At 47.4% G+C, this 20,650-nt stretch overlaps 1 protein-coding gene across 12 annotated transcripts in view; it reads right to left on the bottom strand.

The window, feature by feature from the left end:
• NCOR2 (nuclear receptor corepressor 2) overlaps positions 1 to 20,650 on the bottom strand; it is a 240,771-nt gene that overhangs the window by 173,437 nt on the left and 46,684 nt on the right. For 4 of the 12 annotated variants that reach the window (XM_064675188.1, XM_064675186.1, XM_064675187.1 and 1 more), the window contains exon 1: positions 16,071 to 16,168. The exons of the other annotated variants lie outside the window; for them this stretch is intronic. The gene's annotated coding sequence lies outside the window, so the exon portion shown is untranslated. Of the gene's footprint in view, positions 1 to 16,070; positions 16,169 to 20,650 lie in introns of those variants that run through there. 12 annotated transcript variants of the gene reach the window in all.

Genomic DNA, 20,650 nt, shown 5'->3' on the forward strand with positions numbered 1-20,650 from the left:
CAGCCCAGGAATTCACGGTAATCACAGCAGAGCACAGAGGTTTTACACTAACATTGCAGCACAGGGTCAACAGGAAAGATCAGGCACATCCTGAGCACCATGGCATAGAGCAGAAGTTATTTCAACCCCAAGGGTCGAGGCATGTACCTGCATGTGATCCTAAAGCATTTTTCTTGCTTTAGAGGACTACAAAAGCCAAGCCACGCTGGTAGCACCCTGCACATGATGGTCAGACCCTGCAGTTCCTCAGGTGTCCCTCCAGCAGCAGGACCCATTCCCCAGCTGACATGCTGGCAGCAGCCCTCCTCCCTCTTCTCTTTTGTCCAGATGACTTTTGAACTAGATTTTTTCCTTGCCTGACCGACAGTGTGGACGCACAAGCAATTACAGCAGCAGATCTGGGGGAAGAAGGGGCCTGCAGCACCACGACAGAGCTGCTCAGAGCAGGGTGTTACCCTTGTACGAAGGTACAACCGGTCCCTAAGGCTATGGAGGGGATGGCAGAAGCTCAAGAGCTGAAGTCTCTCATCCTGGTTTGCTGTCTCATAGCTGGAAACCTCCAGGCTGCATCAGCTCTCCCACCATGGTACGGCTCCACGCAGAACCGGTTCCTATCCCTGATGAAAGACGACTTCACTGCCCCGTTCCTATCGCTGCCCAAAGCCACAAAGCAGGATTTGCCACTTGCATTTCTCCTTTTCCATCTTTCCAAGCTATTTTCGGCACAGGACCCACGTTTAGCTCTGCCCCAAGATAACCTTTGCCGGCATTCGTGTACAGACCTTGGCACCGCAGCGGCGCGGAGCAAGGTCAGAGGGTTGGGTTTTGTCAGCCCCACTCCTGGTTGTGTTTCAAAAGGCAGGTTTGCCAGATAGGCTGCTCTCGGCAGCAGCGCGACACTGGCCTGGTGCTTCTGGAAAGGACATGCTGACTGTGCACTGTGATTCCTGCCCCTGAAAACCCTCACTCAGACCCCAAACCTCAGTAGGAGAACGTGGTTCCCTGGGAGCAGATGAGACATCTGCACACCTGCCCCACCACGGACACCCCTTGTCAGGGGAGCACTTGCAGTGGATTTCACACACTTTAAGTACATCTCAGCCCTCGGCAAAGGGGCTGCAAGTGACCTTGTGATGGCTCCCAGAGGGACATGTATGTGCTTAAATGAACAAGACTGACCCATTTCTCTTTGCAGGAGCACTCAGCCATCACTCCCCAGTTGCAGGGACATTGTCTTATTAAAATGCACGAGCCACACACCAAGTGCCGGCCTGGCCACAGCTCCAGCCTCAGGTCAGCACCAATGTCTGAGTCTTTGCTTTTAAAATCCTGCCACAACATGCTTCTTTTCCTCTAATTTCCCTACTCCCATTATTGCATTTTCCCCTTCTAATCAATTTTTTAAAAAGTAAGCACCTCCTGATTTTGCAGTTGAGACTGCAAAACCACGCAGACAACCCGTGGCTCTTTGGACAGCGAGCTTGTCAGCAGGGAGCTGCTCTTGTTATGCAACAGCATCGTTGGTCCCTGTGCCAGGGCACCCATGGCCCTGCAAACCCATTCCCATGCTGCTCTGCTGGGAAGTGGAGAGAGCCGGCACGCACACGGCCACACGCAACCCACTGCTACTGACTGGCAGCTGCAGCCTAAATGCCCAAAAGGGACACTTCAAATAATTAAAGATAGTGACAAGGAACAGTGAAACAGAAACCCACACGAAAAGAAAAAGGGGAGGTAGGATTTGGATCCATGCACGGGCCATTCATGGAACAAAGGAGTTATTTTAAGTCTGGGCTGGAAATAGAAAACAAATTAGACCATGAGAGGCCTTTGTTGAAGATGATCTGCAAAGACAAATGGAAACACCCGGAGAGCAAATTAAAAAAAAACTAAACATGAAACCACTCGGGCACTGGGACTGCAAAGGGAAACAGGGCAGGGGACTGAGGGAGGAAAGGAAAGGAGTGACAGTCAGATGGTCAGAGCACAGATTAAGCAGCCAAAAAGGAGACAGATAAGAAAACCAGTGCAGGACAGCAAAAGCAAACCAACAGAAGTGACTGGTAAAACCCCAGGGATGGAAAAACCACTGAAAATGCCCCATTTTGTGATGGAAGCCCAGCCCAAAGCTCCAGATACAGAAATGTAGGAGCTGAAACTAAAAAACACATCTGTTGGGGCAAGATGGGCTGTGCAAAGGAACAAAGCAAGCTCTCCTCCTCTTCTACCCAACCCCCTGCCTGGCAGCCTACAATGCTGCAATATTCACCCTGCGCTGCCACATCCACCAGGGATGGGATCCAGGCAATTTTAACCATGGGGCATGAGTAGACAGCCTGTTCCAGGGCAAAGCTCCTTCTCTTCCCACTCCCAGACCCCATTTCTCTCCTGCCTCTTCCCTGCAAACACTGTACAACATCCTTCCTACTTAGCTACTCCCTCTTACATTAAACATGGGCTTAAATACTGTGACTGTTACGCAGTTCTAATCTCAGTTGAATAAACACACACCAACAGCCTTGAATCAAGAAAAAACCACGCAATTCCTTGCCATTGTGCAATAATGGTACAGTAACCGTGTGGCTATTTCAGCCACGCTCCCAAGTTAACAGCACATTAAACAGCACATTAACAACCGTCACTGTAACAACACATCACCACTGCGCCCACTTGCAGCTCCCAGGAGTCAACCTAAACCCCAGACTATCCAGATAAACAAGGCTTTTAAAATGCAAGGCAGGTTACAAAGCACCTGCGAGATTTATTTATATATTTTGTACAGAACACACTGCTCATTTGATTTTCAAACCCTTCAGTTCATGTTGCTAAAGAGACAGGTCCTCTGATGTCTTGGGCACGTTCATGAAAGCGAGGGGAGTCACTCCTCCAGATCCTTTTGTTGAACAAATTACTCAGCTCAGGAGTGACATTTTCAGTTATTTACATCCTGAATAAAGAAGGGAAGTTCATTTTCTGGAGTTCCTAAGATAAGTTCTTTGAGGCGGATTGTACCGCTAAACATTTTCTCCTTTCGCACGTTCCCAATTTCAAAGACGACAAAACATCTTTGCCTTCTAAATTATTCCTTTTCTTTCATGATCCTCTAATGATTCAGGAGTCTAAACTTCACACCAGGATCTTTGAAGAGCACCAACTGCCAACATAAAAGCTGAACTATTGTGACAAACTGCACAATTTAATGCCTCCCTAGGAAGACACGTGCAAAGGAACTGAATTACCCTAGGGATCCGAAACGAAGCCTGCAAATAAATTAAATGACCTGTAAACCAAGGTACTCAAAAATATATGAGATGCTATGCAGCTGTGCCATAAAATATCACTAAAGGAGGGAGTCGTTTGGGAGCAGAGCTGTTTTAAACTAACCCATTTCACTCCGGGTTTGCACTGCAGTCACTACACATAACCCAGCACATCGCTGCACCCCAGACTCCAGATGGGAACTGAAGTAATGCTCCCTCAATTGCTTGTGATGGTCTGTCAAATACTAGCTCTGAACCCTCCCCTAGGCCTTCCTCCTAACATCCCCCAGGTAATTACTAGCAGATAGAGTCAGTTTTCAGCCCAGGTTAATAACTGAATTCTAGCTATTTGTTCCTGCACGTTGCTGCTGCTTTCATTTCTCCCCAGGAAAACTGATGAGAAGTTCTGGCTTGCTGGTGGCCCAGAGAAAGGAGCTGCTCATTAGTTCACTGCAGATCAGTCGGAGAGACAGGTCTAAGCGGTAGGAGCCATTAATTGGGTACATTCTGCTTTCCTTGTCCAGGTAATTAATAGCTTCTAGACAGAAAGTCAAAGCCTCTCTAGAGGCACAAAAAAACCCCTCAAACGTTTGCATACAATGTCCAGCACCTCTCAGAATGCCGGACAATTGGCAGCGAGGGAAGGGGGGCAAGAGAACATCACCTCCACCTCCTCCTCCATCCCCTTCTCAAATACCCCGTACACAAACCACAGTCCAGTGCACCAAAACCATTCTGCATCCACAGGGGAGTCTTACCCTGAAAAGAAGGAAAAGCTTGCACAGCTCCAGCTCTCTCCAGCTTCTCTCCGAGGCAAACGGCACTTTGCAGGAGCCAAGCTTTGGGTTATGTTTCTACAGACAGTCTTACAAAACAGATGGGGATTCCTGATGTGTTTAATAACTGAACCCGCACAAGTGGGCAAACGGGATTTCAGTGCTTCCCTGCCAAGCTCAGTCCTGCTGACAACAAGCTGTCCAAAGCTGTCAGTCAGAGCCCAGCAGACCAGGAGTCCTGCCTTGCTGATCAGGACTCTTCTCAAGCTGCAGCCTGGTCATTTGTCTCTCCCGGGCTCAGAGCAATGGTTTTCAGCCTGTCATTTACAGGCTTCTGGGAGCCTGTGGAATAGTTCGAAGGAGTCCTTGAAAGGTGACTGAAATCCATGCTACACAGATGAGACATCTTGAATGGTTTGCTCTTCTATGCAGAAGCCCTGAGTGCCAGTGAGACAGGGCCAGAAGACTCTGGTCTCCCTGCCCTGTTGTATGGGAGCGAGGGGAGAGTTTTGCCTTGTTTGCTGGCAAAATGCCCAGTCCCTGGGCTATCAGTCCAACCTGTTTAGCAATTGCTGAACTCAAAGCTATTTATTAATAATAATTAATAACTACTTAAAAAAAACCAAACAAACAAAAAACCAAAACACCTCAGCTGCCAACATCAAGCTCTTCTCAAGATGAGTCACTGGCCCAATTCACTGCTGCTGCTGTGCAGGCACAAGCAGGTACCTCCCACCCCCCTGCACCCACCCACCTATCCTGGGGCCGAGGTTTCAGATGGTTCCTCACCCTCCAACCTTTCAGCCATGTAATAGAAACAAAGAAAACCACAAGGGAAACATCTGACACAAAGCAATCCTCCTCTGCTGGGCAGCACATCTCATGGGCAAAAAGCAGCTCTATCTCCAAGTCATTGAACTTGGACCAGCCTGGTCTGGACAAGAGCACTGGGAATGCTAGCGGAGGGAACAGCAGAGTCATAGTCCCAAGGTCAAATACTGTTTTTGTAGAGCTATAGAAACAAATTATGGCATAATAATCTTTCCAGAGTCCATCTGGGAGGTACTTAAGGATGCTTCCCAGCACCTTTATGCACTGAGCTTGTAACCTTGATGAAGGCCTCAGATTTAAAGTAAGATTTAATTGTTGGTTACCTACAGGAAGAAAAGGCATGGCATCCAAAATTGTCCCTGCTGAAGCAATGAGTTTCCCATGATACCAAGCTGACACAGGGATAACTAAGACGATTATCGTCCCCAAATCTCCATCACTTCTGCTTGGGCAGCTGAGCTGCTCATGAAACAACCACCCTTAACAGCTCTGGTATTTTAATGAGAGTAGCCAATAATGGCGGATTTCACTAAAAATAGCTGTGGTGCCTGTGAGGTCTCTGTACGATGGCACAGCACATGGCCTGCTGCTCTGTGGGAGCCCTACAACACCCCCCCCCAAGCCCACACAAAGAACATGGATCCAACCAAGCCACCCCTGCCTGCTCTTCACACTTCACCCAACCTTCGCCACAGACTCTGCCCTCACAGAGAATCTTACTGTGGGAAAGACACTGGAAAACACACTCTCACAGGGAGAGAAGACAGCACAGAAGTGAAGAGTTCATGGGAAAAAGTAAAAAATTAAGCCCAAAGCTTCTTTTTAAATACCCAAGAGGCAGTAACAGCACTCCAGGTGTAAAGCAGTCACATCAGGGACTGCTCCTCTGGTCAGCGTGTACATGTTCCCGGGGCTTAGTTGGATGGGAGGGTCCTTATTTGTCCACCTTCTGAGCTGCAATTCCAGAAGGATTCACATCAGCGAGTACCAATTACAACTCACCAGGCACAAACATGCCACTTCAAACTGTAAACACAGAAAGTTTCTGTATTTGGGATAACTCTCCAGTTTAAAGTTGTACAGGAATTTTTATGGATGAACATAACCCCCCTCACCTTCCTCCCTGCCTCCACGCTCCATGAAGCTCAGCTGCATGCTTTACCCAGGAAATTCAGTCTGCTTTAATACAAAACACTTGACCACAATTTCAACAGATGCAAGAACTGCCTACCCTGAAAAAGGAGCAATGTCATCCTCCCAACAGTTGGGAAATAGCAATCCTATGCAATCACTGCCAGACTCTCCCAGCACTTCCAGAGCCTCACAGCAGTAGCTCCACACAGCTCAGGAGTGCTGCCTTGCAGGACAGAGATGACCCAGAGGTGGAGGGTTTCTGACTGACTTAAACAGGCAGGATAGGGAGCTCCTTAGTCCTCCTCCCACAATTCTGGTTTAAGGGGTGTGGAATGGCTTAATTATGCCCCTCAAGGCAGGAAGAAGTCACTTGCCTTTAAATACTCAGACTTTTATTGAGTTAACAAGTTTTAACAAGGTCAAGGCTTGAACGGTAAACTCTTACCCAAAGGGGAATTTTCTGTTTCCCCTCTTGCAATTCATTAATGTCCCCCACGGTTTATTTCTGAGCCCTGTGTTAAAGTTATAAACTTCACAGGCAGAGAAGAATCAAGAAAAAAAAATTTAAGCAGTCAGATGGGGTAAATAAAGCTTCACTTTCTCCACCCTATCACAATGTCCCAGAGAAGCACCTGGCACTCAAAGACAACACCCACACACCCACCCCCCCCTTGGAGGGGGCTGCAGGCAGGGCACCTTCATCTCCTGCCACCTCCTGCCCAGCATAGGGGTGAGCTCTGGGAAACCCTCTCAGTTCAAATCACTGTGGTCTCTGCACTGTAAACAGCTGCAGAACAGCTGGCTGGGAACCAAACAACGGGCACAGGCCACCAGAGCCAACCCCTTCTCCCCTCATCTCCTATGGCATGGCTGGTTGTCAACGAGTAGGAAATCTCCAGAAACAAGCATACAAATACTGCAGGCAGATGCCAGAGGTAAGGAAATGAATACTGAACTGTTTGACAACATGGAAAGAGAAATATTAATTGCAGCCTTCCCCAAAACCACCTCCCTGCTCCCCAGCCCAAGCCTGAAAAAGGCTTCCCAGTTTTGTTTTTACATCAGCCACCCACAGGGCAGGACCATTCCCACGTCCCCATGTGCTCATTTGCATCGTCAGCCTCACCACAACATTTCCAAGTCCTACAAGCTCAGACTGCCAAGGAAAAAGCACAGCATTACCCTTCAAACATACACCAGTCACCAAGATCATTTAACCACATGAGCAGAAAGTCCCTTGCTAGGCAGGAGCAGGGACAGATGAAAAGTCAGCCCTTGCCAGATTTTACCTACACCCTACAGCCCCGTGAGAAGGGCAGAGCATCAGGGACATGCGTTGCCCAACCTGCACTTGAGAGGTTCTACTCATCGTCCACTTGAGCATCACTCAGCAGCAGTGACTGACCCGAGCAGAAGTGATGTCGATCGGACATAAAGCAGTTTTAATTTCTCTGAGCAGGAGTTCGTACTGCTTTGACTGAATGTGCTTTTAAATCAGGTCTGCTCAAACTGGAGCCGGTTTCCTGCTGCGATTCAGATATCCCATTACACAGCTCATCTCAGCTGCCAGCTCTGTACAGCTCAAGCAAATGGAAAGTTGAGCAGTTGATGGAAAAAAATGCTTTTGTACACGAACAAAGAGGCCATACTAAAAAAAAAAAAAGTCCCCTATAACCTTGTGTACAGAATTTACCTTTAGTTTCTGGTACTTGGTTAAATAAAGGTAAAGCCAACTTGGATGGGGGATTGAGAAATCTGATCTAGTGAAAGGTCTGGGGGGCAGGGGGTTGAAACTGGATGATCTTTAAGGTTCTTTCCAACCCAAAACATTTTATGATTCTAGGAGAACTCAGGAAGACAGCACAGACACAGTGCAGGATGTGAGCTTAGCCTGCACCTCTTCTGCTTCAGAGCAACCTTCCCCCTCTCTAGTCCAGCCCAGCCTCTTCAACTAATTTCCACTTCAGCATCCCATGCCTCCAAGCAAACCACCCTCTACCCTCTATGCTTTTTAGCTCCCTCAGCAAAGAGCTCTGTCAAAGCTCCCAAGGATGATGCCTGCAGGCACTGGGAGCAGGAACAAGGGAGGAGTCTGTTCTTCTGTGCCTTAAACATACCAAGAATAATCCGTAACAAGATAGTTAATACTTCAACACGTACGAGGCCTAAAATATAATTTCTGTCAAACTAATCGGCATTACAGGTCCACAGTGTATTTTATTAGCTAGATGCTAATGGAGCTACAATACATCAGGTCCCATTTTAAAAGTTACAAATAGTTTATAAAGGCTTAATCAATCATTAAATAGGTGTTTGAATAAATGGCTGAATCAATCACTATAAGCCATAACTCTAAGTAAGTTATTGGACTTTGTAATAATCTGCAATATCTCCAGCTGAGGTTCTCACACCTACCTGTACGACCCCATCAGGTTGCAGACCTGAGGAACAGAACACTCTATCTATCATTTCTTAACTATTGGTACGTAGGCTTTCATGCAAATATTGGCCATATATTGTCACACTCCATGTAGGTGATGTTAAAAATACAGATGAAACATTGTGGAGCACTAAAAAGCAGTCCTTTGGGATGGCATTGGAGAATATTTAATAAAGGCAAAAGCTGCAGGCTAATTTCCCCTGGGAGGTCCCATTTAGAGCCTGTCGCAGTGAGAATCCATCACAGACAGCACTGATTCACCCACATCAGAGAGAAAAAACACCTCTTCTTCCTTCCCCACTGCCAGCACCAGGTTATCACCTTTGGTACGTGAAGGAGCATCTTTTCCAGAGTGTTGGCAACACTTCCCAGCTGCAGTGAGCACATCAGGAGAGCCTCACTCTCTTGCTCCCCAGGCTGCAAACCCGAGTGTGACCAGCCACCTCTAAGGGCTGTGAACATCCCACCACAGGCGAGCATCCAGAGAAGAGAGAGAGGATCCCTCTGCTTGGATGCTTGCTCAGCTTGAAGGAAGCCCCTGAGCAGCCTGAGGCTGTATCCAGTGCCAGTTGCTCCCAACTTGGAGCAACTGGGACCTCAGGAACTCCAGGTCTGACCCATGAAGCTGAGTTTCTCCACAAAATGATGTTTGGGAACAGCAATTCCCATCCTTGCTCTTTGGCTTCACACACAAGCTGCCTGTGCTCCCTCCTCCAACAAGGAGTTCTGAAGCAGATAAGTGAGGTGACAGAATAAGCCTCATCTCTTTAGATGGAGTTCAAGGTACTATGATATTTAATGTAGCATTTCTCAGGGAATGAGGTTAGGGGTAACAAGCTACCAAGTGTCCTCCCACCATCTCCAGCAAGGAGAAACTAAATGTCTTGACTGAACTCAGCCTGGGGCTGCTACGTGCCTGGGAGGGATAGGAGGAGAAAGGGCCAGCTGAGCAGAAAGGGAAATATCTCTTCAATTCCAACAAGACAAGGTCCCTGCCAGGAAATGCACCACCGGTTCCTCATTTGCTTTACTGAGAAAAGTTAAAAACAAGAGCGCTGAGACACGCAGCTGGAGCAGATGTTTTTCATTCTTCACTGTTCACAAGCAGCAGCTCTCCCCCTCCTGCTCACCCACCTCTCTACTGGCATCCAGCAGTAGGAGCATGATGGAGAGGAATGGAGCAGAGCCCTTTTCTAGTGCCAGAGCCATCCCCTGGAGCTCCCACCACAGCCTCTCTCACGAACCTTCCTGAGATTGTGATCAAGCTCTTCTGCTTGATCCTCCCGTCATTCATGCCAGGCAACCTTTGTAAATGCTGCTCAGCAATCCCAAAGAGCAAGCCAGGCTGCAAGAGATGCAGGGATGTCTGTTTAACACATAGACTGATGCATTAGTCACCCACCCTCTGTGGTACCGCTGCTCTCTTTGGCACACCAACCCAAAGGTTAGTTATCAGAAGGTATTTAGATTTCAAAGTAAAACTGCTAAACTTTAAACCACTTAAGGCCTCTATCACACCCATGTGTGTGAAGTTGAGAAGGGAAAAGCATCCTGTCCGATGGGTTGGAAAGATTCCAGGTCACTGTTCCTTAGGCAGTGAGAGCTACTCAGCTGGATAAGATCAGCCACTAAGCAGGATTACAAATTTATCTTCCCTCAGTAGTGCGATCTACCACTAATAATCATATCATGAAAAATAATACAGAAAATGTTTTAAGGATTGCACTCTGAGTCACCAGCAAGGCACAAAATGCTCCCACAGCAAAAGGCAAAATTGAGCACAGAGACAGAAAACAGAAGACCATGATCCTGGTGTCAACAGCAGCATGGGAAAATCATTTGCAGTGCTGAGACACTGCAAATCAAACCAATGGGGCTCAGTTCAGAGCCAGTTGACTCATCCCAAGAAGTTGGGATTTAGTGTTCCAATGGTACCTCTCTGCACCCATAACTTAGATCTGGACAGTGCTTTTCTGCCCCAGGACAGTAAAAATCAATACAGGCACCAGCTAAGACATCCAACCTCTTCAGAGAATTAAGGCAATTTTTATATTCTTGCTCCCAGCCCATCACACACTGCCTTGGGCCAGCATTGCCTTTGCTTGGCACAGAGCAGAGGCAGCTCAAGCAGCAGCATTGGCCAACAACTGCCCTGCAATGCCCAGGTGGTACATCCCACTTTCCCATCACCATTTGCACAGATATTTTAATCTCATTGCACTAATCATTGCACCAGGGAACAGTGGACTACTCCATCAATGACATCACTGGCAGATTTGATTACAGCGTTGATTACATCACCACCCACAAGAGATTCTGCAGCTTTCCAAATGGCACCAGCAGCTTCTAAATAGCTTAGATGGAGGAAGTCACGAAGGACGTATATATTTCAGAAGTCTCAGGCTATAAGTTTAATGGAAGAACTTTCAACACAATCTTTAGGAAATATCAGTACATGGACAAAGTATTTTCACATGCTGTTGCTAGTGTTAGTGAGCCAGGACATGGTCAGGAGAGTATTTTGGTTCCTGGAAAAGTCACACACACACAGAGCAAGTGAAGGACTCTGTGACACAGCGGCCAAGACAGAAACTTCGCATGAGCGCAACCAAGAAGAATGTCATCGTTGGTTAGGGGGCAATAGACAACCCAAGATTTGCCAAGTGCAAGGTAAGGAATGTGTGTGCTGAACCATCTCCCTCCAGGGTGAGAAAAATACTTGTAAAAGCCTATTTAAATGACTCTCAGCAGAAGATAACAGAGGTTAGTAACAGGAACTCAAATGGGAACCAAGCACCCATCACGGAATCTGGCACTAGGTGTCTGGGAACGTGAGAAGGACAGTGTTTTGCTGTCCCCATGCCACACACCAGCATTAGCTCTGTCACGGGTTGCTGCTGCTTGCTCAGCCTTCCCTCCTCTGCGTGGACTATTTGCAGCAACAGCATTAAAGCAACCATCAAGCAGATGCTTAAAAAATGCAGAATGACGTTCAAATGACATCTATCCATAAATCAGCCCAAACCACAAACATCTGAAGAAGATTTTCACTTAATCCAATTTACTGTAATCTCTCTCTTTAGTTAAAATGACAGAAACGTCAAAATGGGACTTTACTCCTCTGTCAAAGCATCTCATGGTGAAAAAGGAAAATAAGCAGGCTCTCACACGCAGCACCACTTATTAGGTTAGAAATGTCAAAACTGTACTTTGATTCTCACTATTAGCAGTCACATCCACATGCTGTGCCCTTCTGTTTCACTTCATTTCCCCCAAAAGCGAGCACAGAGCATATGCTCCATGCCAAGTACCATCCAGACAAAAACACAAGTTTCCCATTCCTGTTCCTGATGACCCTGCGCTCATCTCTGTCTGGGGGCACACGGACCCTCTCAGATCACACATAAGCAGTCTTATTTGCCATCAAAGCTCTTAGAAGGACTGTGTTCTGCTGCTTCAAAAAACTAAAACAACAATCCAAGCCTGCTCAACAGACCAACCTCAAATTGCTTTTCCCCCATCTCTCCACGTTAATTAGCAAATGGGGTAATTGACTCTCTGCCTGGGAGTTAAGCACGTGTGTGCCCGCAGATGTATTTCCATGTGTGAGAGTGTGTATCATTTTCCCCAATGGTCACAAAAATTAAGCCATTATCCAAGAGTCCAGGAAAGTGAAAGAAAAATACCTACTGTCAGGAGTGGGGTCTTCATGCATTATTTAACAAGAACTCTGTTGGCAAAACTGGTGTTGTTTTTATATAAAAGCTAATAGAAATTGTACCTCCAGGTGTCAAAACACTGATGGTAATTCCTGCTGCCTCAGACATCTTGATGTTTCAATTTTAGCAGTATGAGGAGCCTGCAGGGAATCCAAGAGGGTAAAGTGCTTGTAACTCAAAGAGAAGCAGAGAGAAGGAGAGCCTTTTTATTTCTTTATAAAGGGCTCAGGGGAACAGTTCTACTCACTGGAATTATCAGATCTGGTTCCCCTGCTCCTTCCCTTCCTTGAAAGAGGAAGGAGCAAGATAGGCTAACAAGGAGTGATTGTATTGTGTCGACAGGGAAAAAAAAAAATCCACGAGGTTGCAAAGGAGAAGGAAAAAAAACCCAAAAAAGTGGTAACAGAAGAATCATTGGGGTGCAGCAGCACAGGAGCAGCTGGAAGTAACAGGACGCTTCAATGATTTCCACAGAACAGACAAGCTGTGATGGAACAGCACATTTAAAGGAGTTTGGGTTTTATTAAGTTTGTGCTTAAAAGCACAGAGGCATGCTGAACCCCTCCTCAAGTCCCTTCCCTCACTAATTTCCAACACCTCCCCAGAGCAACAATGGGGCTGAGACAATAAAAGCTAAAGATGCATCGAGCGTCCTCTTCCTGACCACCCCTAGAAGGTACAGCAAATTCTAGCCAAAATCTGAGCCACAGCAAAGGCACGAGGCAGTAAATAAGCTCTGACATTTCAATAATTAATTATGACACCTGTGAAATAGTGGTTTGAGGCCAATGCTGAATCTGGAAACCACAGACAGCGCAGGCCACCATCCCCAAGCGCCCCAGTGAAGGGTGCAGGGAGGAGGGTACAGCCCTCCAAATCTGCTCTCCTGGGCTGCAACCTGTAGAAAAGCCCCAAGGACCACCTCCTGGTCCGGGCACTCCCATTTCTGTCTCTCTTCCACCACGGGATGGCGGGGGGGACAGACAAGAAGAAAACAATAGCTCAGGAATCCACATGCAGCTCAGCATGGCGTTCAAGGGAAAAGATAAACAACTTCTCCAGGCAGCCACTCAGCCAGGGACACAAAGGTCTTGGAGAGGTCCTTCATTGGGTCATGAACTTTCGCAACCCCACTGCAAAAACAGCACTGAGGAAATTCCCGAGGAAAAGTAAATGGACATAAGAGCAAGCTCAGATGAGGAGTGCCAGGACTGCTGCCGATCACATTTCACCAAAGCACATACCCAGTCTCCTTCCACCTGGCAGCCCACCAAGCTGCACAACCACCCCCCGGACCTGCCTCCAAAACACCCCAGGTGCTGCTGTGGCTTGTACCTGGGCCATCACAAGGACAGGGCAGTGACCAGGGCACTCCCTTCCCACCCGGATCTTCATCCTACAAGGTTTTCCCAGACAGTTGTACCAGGCCCCCTCCACGCTCTGCCTGCCCAGGAATCACTTACAGCTCACTAACATTTCAGGGACAGGCGGTCATTGCTCCCACCAGCTCCGAGAGCGCCATTTGTTGTCTCCTTGCTCCTCCAGCCATGTCTCACAGTGCATGGTATAAACTTTGAGAGGCAATGACCTCATCGGAGCTGGGAAGACGGAGGCGGGGAAATTGGCTACTTGCCACCTTCTCATTTTTCACATAAGAAAAATAATTTATGAGTGAAAGCCCATTTTATTCATCTGAAAAATAATTAAAAAAAAAATCCCACAGCAGGCCTGCCTTGGAATGCATTGCTTCTACAGCAGGTCCTGGAGCAGCATCAGAGTGGAGGCCCCAGCACCCTTTGTGACCCCTGCTCCAAGACACAGCCCCTCATCACCCTCAAACACCCCACTGCTCCACTGACTACTCAGGAAACAGCAGTGCAAGCATCCCTCTTCTCTCCGTTAAGGGTGGCTTCCGCTGTAGACGCAGGGAGGGACTTCCAGCTCTAATTTGTAACTCCTCCAAAAGGGCAATTAAGCAGCCAAACCATGGCTTCAACTGGGATTTCGGCTCAGCTCTCTGGGATGAGGCCATCAGACAGGGCTCTGCAGCGAGCAGTAACTCCAAGGCATGTCATTAATTTTGCCCAGACATGTATCACACCCCATTTCAGAACGCACACAGAGCATGTGTGCGGCGCTCCGCAGACGCAGGATACTCGGATCCTGCATACTCACACATTTTATATACTCGTATTACTTATGTTATAGATTCACACATACATTACTCATAGCTCTTAAGAACAGAACATACAGTTCATCTTGGCATGAATCCCAGAGAAAGACAAAAAAAAAAAACAACCCTGCAGTAACAAATCCAACTCGCATCGAGTCCAACAGCATCTGTGGTAGGAGTTAGAGCAGTATGATAGATCATTAAATGACTGAATTATTTTGTGTAACACACCCATGCATCTCTGCTAACACCAGTCAAACCTGCTGTTTCAAGAATATTTCCCCACTTAAAGTGTGTCACCACTCTCCCAAGTTTTTGCCTGTAACTGCGGGAAACTGTGGAAAAAGCAGTTTATTTCTGCAGTGTGCATTTAACAAGCCCTTGTGTACACCAGAGCCACCGAAGCACCCCTGTGTTTCAAGACAGGGCCCAAACATGCTCATATGGGACTGCAGCTGTCCCTAAGAAGTGCAGTATCTCCAAGTCACTAGTGCTGGTCAACACCAGAGTCCACTCTCTAGAGCAGCCTGGCACAGCAGGAGGGATATTTCATCTGTACACACCATACAGCAGTGGCAAGAAGGCAGATTAGCATGGACTAAGAATGTAACTTCTCAGTAGGACACTGTGCAATGAAAGAAAACAAAAAATTAAGAATAAAAAAATCACAGCACACTGCAGCTTCTATACACCTTCATAACCTTCAAGGCAAGTTTGCAGCATACCAAAGCATTCTTCTTAATATCCCTTCCAAAAATAGGCTTCATCCACTCTTCAGAGCTTTACACCCAATGTCAAAGAGATTTAAAAAGTCACAGTTGCAGGATTCTCATTTACTGAAGGAAGCCTGGGCATGACAATGCACGGCACAGCTCACCCCAGTTCTGATGGCTCAGGGGCTCTAATGCTGCCCCAGCACAGCCCTCCCGTCCCACCCACAGCATCCCCCTCCTCGCTGCCACTTTGCAGCCCAGAAAATACCCCATCCCACCATCTCTCCTGGGATTCCCATTGCACCTGAAGCATCCTCCCCACAACTACAGGACCATGACCCTCAGAAAAAACAAAACCACACGTCCTCAAAGTTCTGCGAGCAGTGTTCACCAGCAATAACTCCCTTTATGCCACAGCCTGCACCAAAACAGCAGCTGTGAACTCCCACTGGCCTGACCAAAGTCAAAACACCGCGCGCTGCTTTTCAGGCAAACCCAAATTACAGCATCATCTACTGACTGCTCCCAGGACGAACAAACCCACATTAATTACAGGATAAACTTCGCAATTCACCTCTCAAAAGCACAAAACATCAGCAAAACTGCTTTGATCCCACGGACAAAACCCTTTCCAGCCGACAGAGCAACGCGTAAGACCAAGATGTCCATGGAAAAAAAAATTTCCAAACTTTTTCTCTCCTTTTTCCTTGGTGCTACCCTCCCCCCCAAATTACACGCTGCACACCAAGGAGGGCTGGAGGGATAAAATCACCTTAGAAAGCAGCAGGGACTCGCAAAACCTTGCACTTCACCTCCGCCGGCAAGTGGCTGGACACCTCCGGGCAACCGCGGGAGTGTGTGCTCAGCCTCCAGCACGAAACACTGCTTCTGTGTCGCCGGGCCAAGTCTCAGTTTTTCAAAGCAACTTTTTTTTCTGCTGTGGCCTAGTTTAGCTCTCCACACAAAATGCCACCAAAACAAAAGCTGCCCAGCCAGCCCGGGGAGGGAAGCAGGGGGTACTTACCTAGCAGCATCCCTGCATCACCTCCTGCATCTTTAGCAGCCACCCTCTTAACTTCAAAATAAATAAATAAAGTGAGGCCACACAGCCTTAAAACCAAGCTGGAAATGAAATGGAAAGCCTGTAATTATTTCTCAATGCTCCTGCCAGTCTCAGCCTATAAACACAGTGGATTACATAAGTCCACCCCTCCTGTTTTGAAGCCAAAAGTATGAGCTTTTCCTCCAGCTCTGGCAGCAAGTAATAATTCCTCGTCGGCATGGCAACGCTGGCTGGCTTCCAGCAGACAATGGGCGAGTTGAAATACTGCTACGGCCTTTTTATAGCTTAGCTCTGAAAAACCTCTAAAATATTAGCTATCTGATGGCTAACCCAACTTGACAACCTCTCCTCCTTTAACTATTTCCTTCCTGCACTGCCGCCCGGCATTGCCCAGATGAACGGCCCGGGGTCACCGGGCAGTGGTGCAGAGGATGCTCCTCTTCCCGGGGACAGCACACAGGAACTGTTTCCCATCTAGTGGATTTGTTGATTTGTCACAGACACAGCATCTGCAGTAACTGCCAGAACCCCATCTGGGCTTTTCCGGGTTTATTTCAGTCTGTTACTCAGCAGGTACATTTGCTCTGCTCCCTGGCTCCAGCAAGCTGCGTGCAAGGTTCTCCTCCAGCTCACCCGGCCTGAGAGAAAACAGATCACAAAACAACACTTGTGCATGTGATTGTCACTGCCCTCCCCGTGCCAGCCGTGAGGAGGCTGGTGGGGCTCCGGACGTGATTTGCAGAGCTGCAGGGAAGCAAGATGCTTTACAAATCATCTCTTAGCAAGTCTGGGAGAATTTGTCTCTCCTTTCGGGAAAGCATTGCAGGGATGTACTGGAGAACCAACTGCACTCGAGGTACCCTGTGCCCCTGTGCCAGTGTAGGGCAACCTGCCCATACACACTTTGGGCTTATTCTGCAGCTGAATGAGTTAAAAGCATTAACACACCCCAGCAAGACGGAGAAACAGCAGCGAAACTCAGAGGAGAAGACACTCAAGACATCATTAAAGTCAGTGGTGTGGGAAGACTGATGAAGTTAAGGAGTCTCGTAACTGAGTTTCAACCAAATCGTACCAAAATGAGCAGCTAACACACACACGGCAGCTCCCAAGACCATGTGAAGTTAATATTTACCGTGACTACGCACGCAATCTGCCCAGGATGACCCCACTATCTCCACACCCTGGCACAGACCCTGACCACCTGAAGGCCAGCAGGTCCCCACTGCACCTACACCTCTGAGCAGGAGCTCAGTGAGTGCCACAGCCATGTGCTGGCTCACTGCAGCCCTGAGTAAAACTCACCCCAAGGGCTGGGAGATCCTCTGGAATTTGTTGAATTTTGCAAGTTAACAAATAAGCAAAGAAAACAATGGAAAATAAAAGAGAAAATTAAAAAAAAATAGCAGAGCCAAGACCACCACAAAAATACAGTTAGCTCCATTCTCAGTGCTCAGTTCTCAAAACAGTGTTGCCAGCGTTCACAATCCAGCTCCAAGTTTGGCAACAACTCTGGGAAGCCCAAAGGTTCCTGCTCTGCATTGGTGGCTGGTGGCTCTCCATGGCCAGCCCTCCACACAGAGACAGCCCACTGCCCCCGTGATCTCCAGAAAACACTTGAATGCACGACCCATGGGAGTCTTTAACACTCGAAAACCAGAAGGCAAACAAAAAAAGAACATTTCTTTCTAAATCTCATTAAGTCGCAGAGCATGATTATGATTTGCTAATGTGCAAAGGTGATAACATTGCTTGGAGCTCTAGTTCAATTAATTATTTTATGGGAATAAACATACCAGGAGACACTAAATGAAAACCATAAAGGTTCCTTGTCAGGCTCACAGCTGCTCAGCCTTTGCTATAAGGCTACAGTTCCTAATGCCACAGAAGAGCCTAATTCTCTTTAGTAAGTACCCTAAAGAAAAGTCTTTGCACAAACCAGGATGCAGCAAACCCTGGCAGATGCTGGTTCCTACAGCCAAGTGTCCGAGATGGCCAAAAGTAGCAGCTGTTGCTGCTGATAATTAAATGCACGTTGTGCTACCACACAGCCAGGCAGAGCCACAGACGGGAGAAAACCAGACCTGGCATGGAGCATCCACCTGAGTCCCGTGAGCTGAGAATGGGCTGAAGTTAAGACACGTCACCATAAATCTCTTGATGTTTTTTCTGATGAGAACTCAGGGTCACACACCTGGAACACTTCTGTCTTCTACGGGAGGATAATAATTCAGTTTATCTTTTTAACGGCCAATTTTCTGGGTTTCGCCCCAGTAAGTTACAGGTGAACAAGTCACTGAGAACTGAAACCTAAGAATTTCCAGAGGCAAGAGACTCGGCCCTGCCCAGCTGAATGCCACAGACACACAACTACATCTCATAGTCCACTACTCCAGTGAAACCTCAGTTACTTTCAGGATACCTTCCTGAGCAGACTGAATTTGATCCCAGTCTCCTGTCCCTTGCCCCTTAACCTCTATCCTAACTTGCTACTACCAAGATGACATCAAAGAACACCCTCTCCCCAGTCTGAAAAGAAAAAAAACCTATTAGGGAAAAACAAAGCTGATGTTTTCTCTAACACACCATATTGCTGTTACACACATGGGTGTAACACACTATGTGCACTGCACCTTAAAGTGGGCATCAGGAGTCACAGGAAAGAGAAAATGGTAAAGTCAGGGCTAAAACATCTGGAGAAACCTTTCTACCCGTACACAGATCAACCTCTTCTCCAGGCAAGGAACATCCATCCCCACTTTGACCCCAGACCCATGGATGCAAGATGGGGAATAACAAGTTACAACTACAAAGCCCTGCTGAAACTTTAAAATGGCATCACACTACACACACTCTTCTAGCTTAAACCCTTAATTAAAGAGACTATTCTTTACAATGCTGGAGCTGCTCCAACTCCCATTGTTAAATTTAAAATAAAACCCTGCAACCCCACAGCATCTGTAAGACATTAGAACATTCAATACTGACTTCTTTATTCAGCTGTAAGACATCGTTTAGTAATTTTTCCTCTCAAACCCCAAATCTAAGGATTTAAAGGAAATAACCACCAGCACCTCTTACAGGATGCTTTCTTTTTTTTTTTTAAATGAACCTTCTGCAATAATATCCTTGACCTTTAACAATTCCTAATTGATTGTGTGCTCCATCCTGTACAGCCGCCGGACAGACTGCACGACCAGGGCACGCTCAGCGCGGGGCGTCAGGATGAAGCAGACCCTGTAGCATGGAAGCCAGCTCCATATACAATCCATTCATGCACGGGAACAAAACAAGAAGACATATTTGACCACAGAAAATCACTGTGAGCACAAGAAAAATACATCAGAAAATCGATTTTGACCGTTGCTAATAAAGCTGGAGACACAAGCCAGAACCTCATTGTTATAACCTCTGTTTTTTCCAAGGTGGGTGGTTCACTTCTGCTCTCCCAGGAAAAGGAGCAGCTTGTAGCCACTTATAGCTCCTCTACCAGCACTCAGGTACTTTCCATGGCCTGGAAAGCACAGGTCCAGCCATGGCAAGGGATCCAGACATGACGACTTTCCTGATGGATCCAGGAGGAGAACTTGGGCTGAATGCCAGCCCCTGCAAAGTAACGAGGAGCCTCCATTCACCCATTCACTGCAGGAGGAGCAGGATTTCAAGTCAAATCTCTGGGAATATCGCCCATTAGCAACTCTGAAAACATGCTGGCAGGCCATGACAAACGTCCATGTTTCCATAAAGCCCATACAACTTTAACAACACTGCTGGTATTCCTCCTGTAACTAGTTTCACAGTCACTGAAACATTCTAGGGTAGAAGGTAGGAGATCACCCAAAGATTACCAAATTAGAGTGCAATTCATGAAGCAATGGCTGCATAATGTCTCCCCTGCAACAGAGGTGTGCAAGAAGGTGACCTAGATGAAAGAGGTATGTCCGTGAGGTGTGAGGGTATCCCCAGCAAGCACAGCTCAAGCGTGGGGCTGGATTCTGCTCTGCCCAACGTGCACCTTGTCCCCACGAGCCCAGGCAGAGGTACCAGATCAGGGACTGGTTTCCACCAGCAAACAGCCAGCCTACACACCAGTCACCTGCAGGTGATAACATCTTACCTGGGCCACGTTCACAGGCACTCCTGCCTGCCTGCTCACAGCAACTCTGCTGCACCAAAAACATGAAAAGGGCAGAGAGGTTTGCAGAAAATCCCAGTAACTTATCTCCAGCAGTTCCCACACCTAATTAAACTGTTCAGTCACGCATGCTTTAAAGTCCATGAAATTAAAAAAAAAAAAAAAATCACAAAAAGAAATACAAAAGCCAGACAATTAGTGGAAGCAGGCTTGTTTGATCAACTCTCCTCCACCTGCCAAGCCATTCTGTGGCCACAGTACCAAATTTTTCAGGCAACTCAGTCCTGTGTGCTGATCCTACCCCAGAGTTCCCAGCTTCCTACATCCACAGCTGCACGGCCAGGGCTAAACCACCCTCCTGCTCCACAAGCCAGAGCCTCCAAAAACACACCCAGCCCAAGTACAG

Source organism: Pseudopipra pipra, chromosome 18, assembly GCF_036250125.1.
Source record: "Pseudopipra pipra isolate bDixPip1 chromosome 18, bDixPip1.hap1, whole genome shotgun sequence".
Taxonomy (NCBI): Eukaryota; Metazoa; Chordata; class Aves; order Passeriformes; family Pipridae; genus Pseudopipra; species Pseudopipra pipra.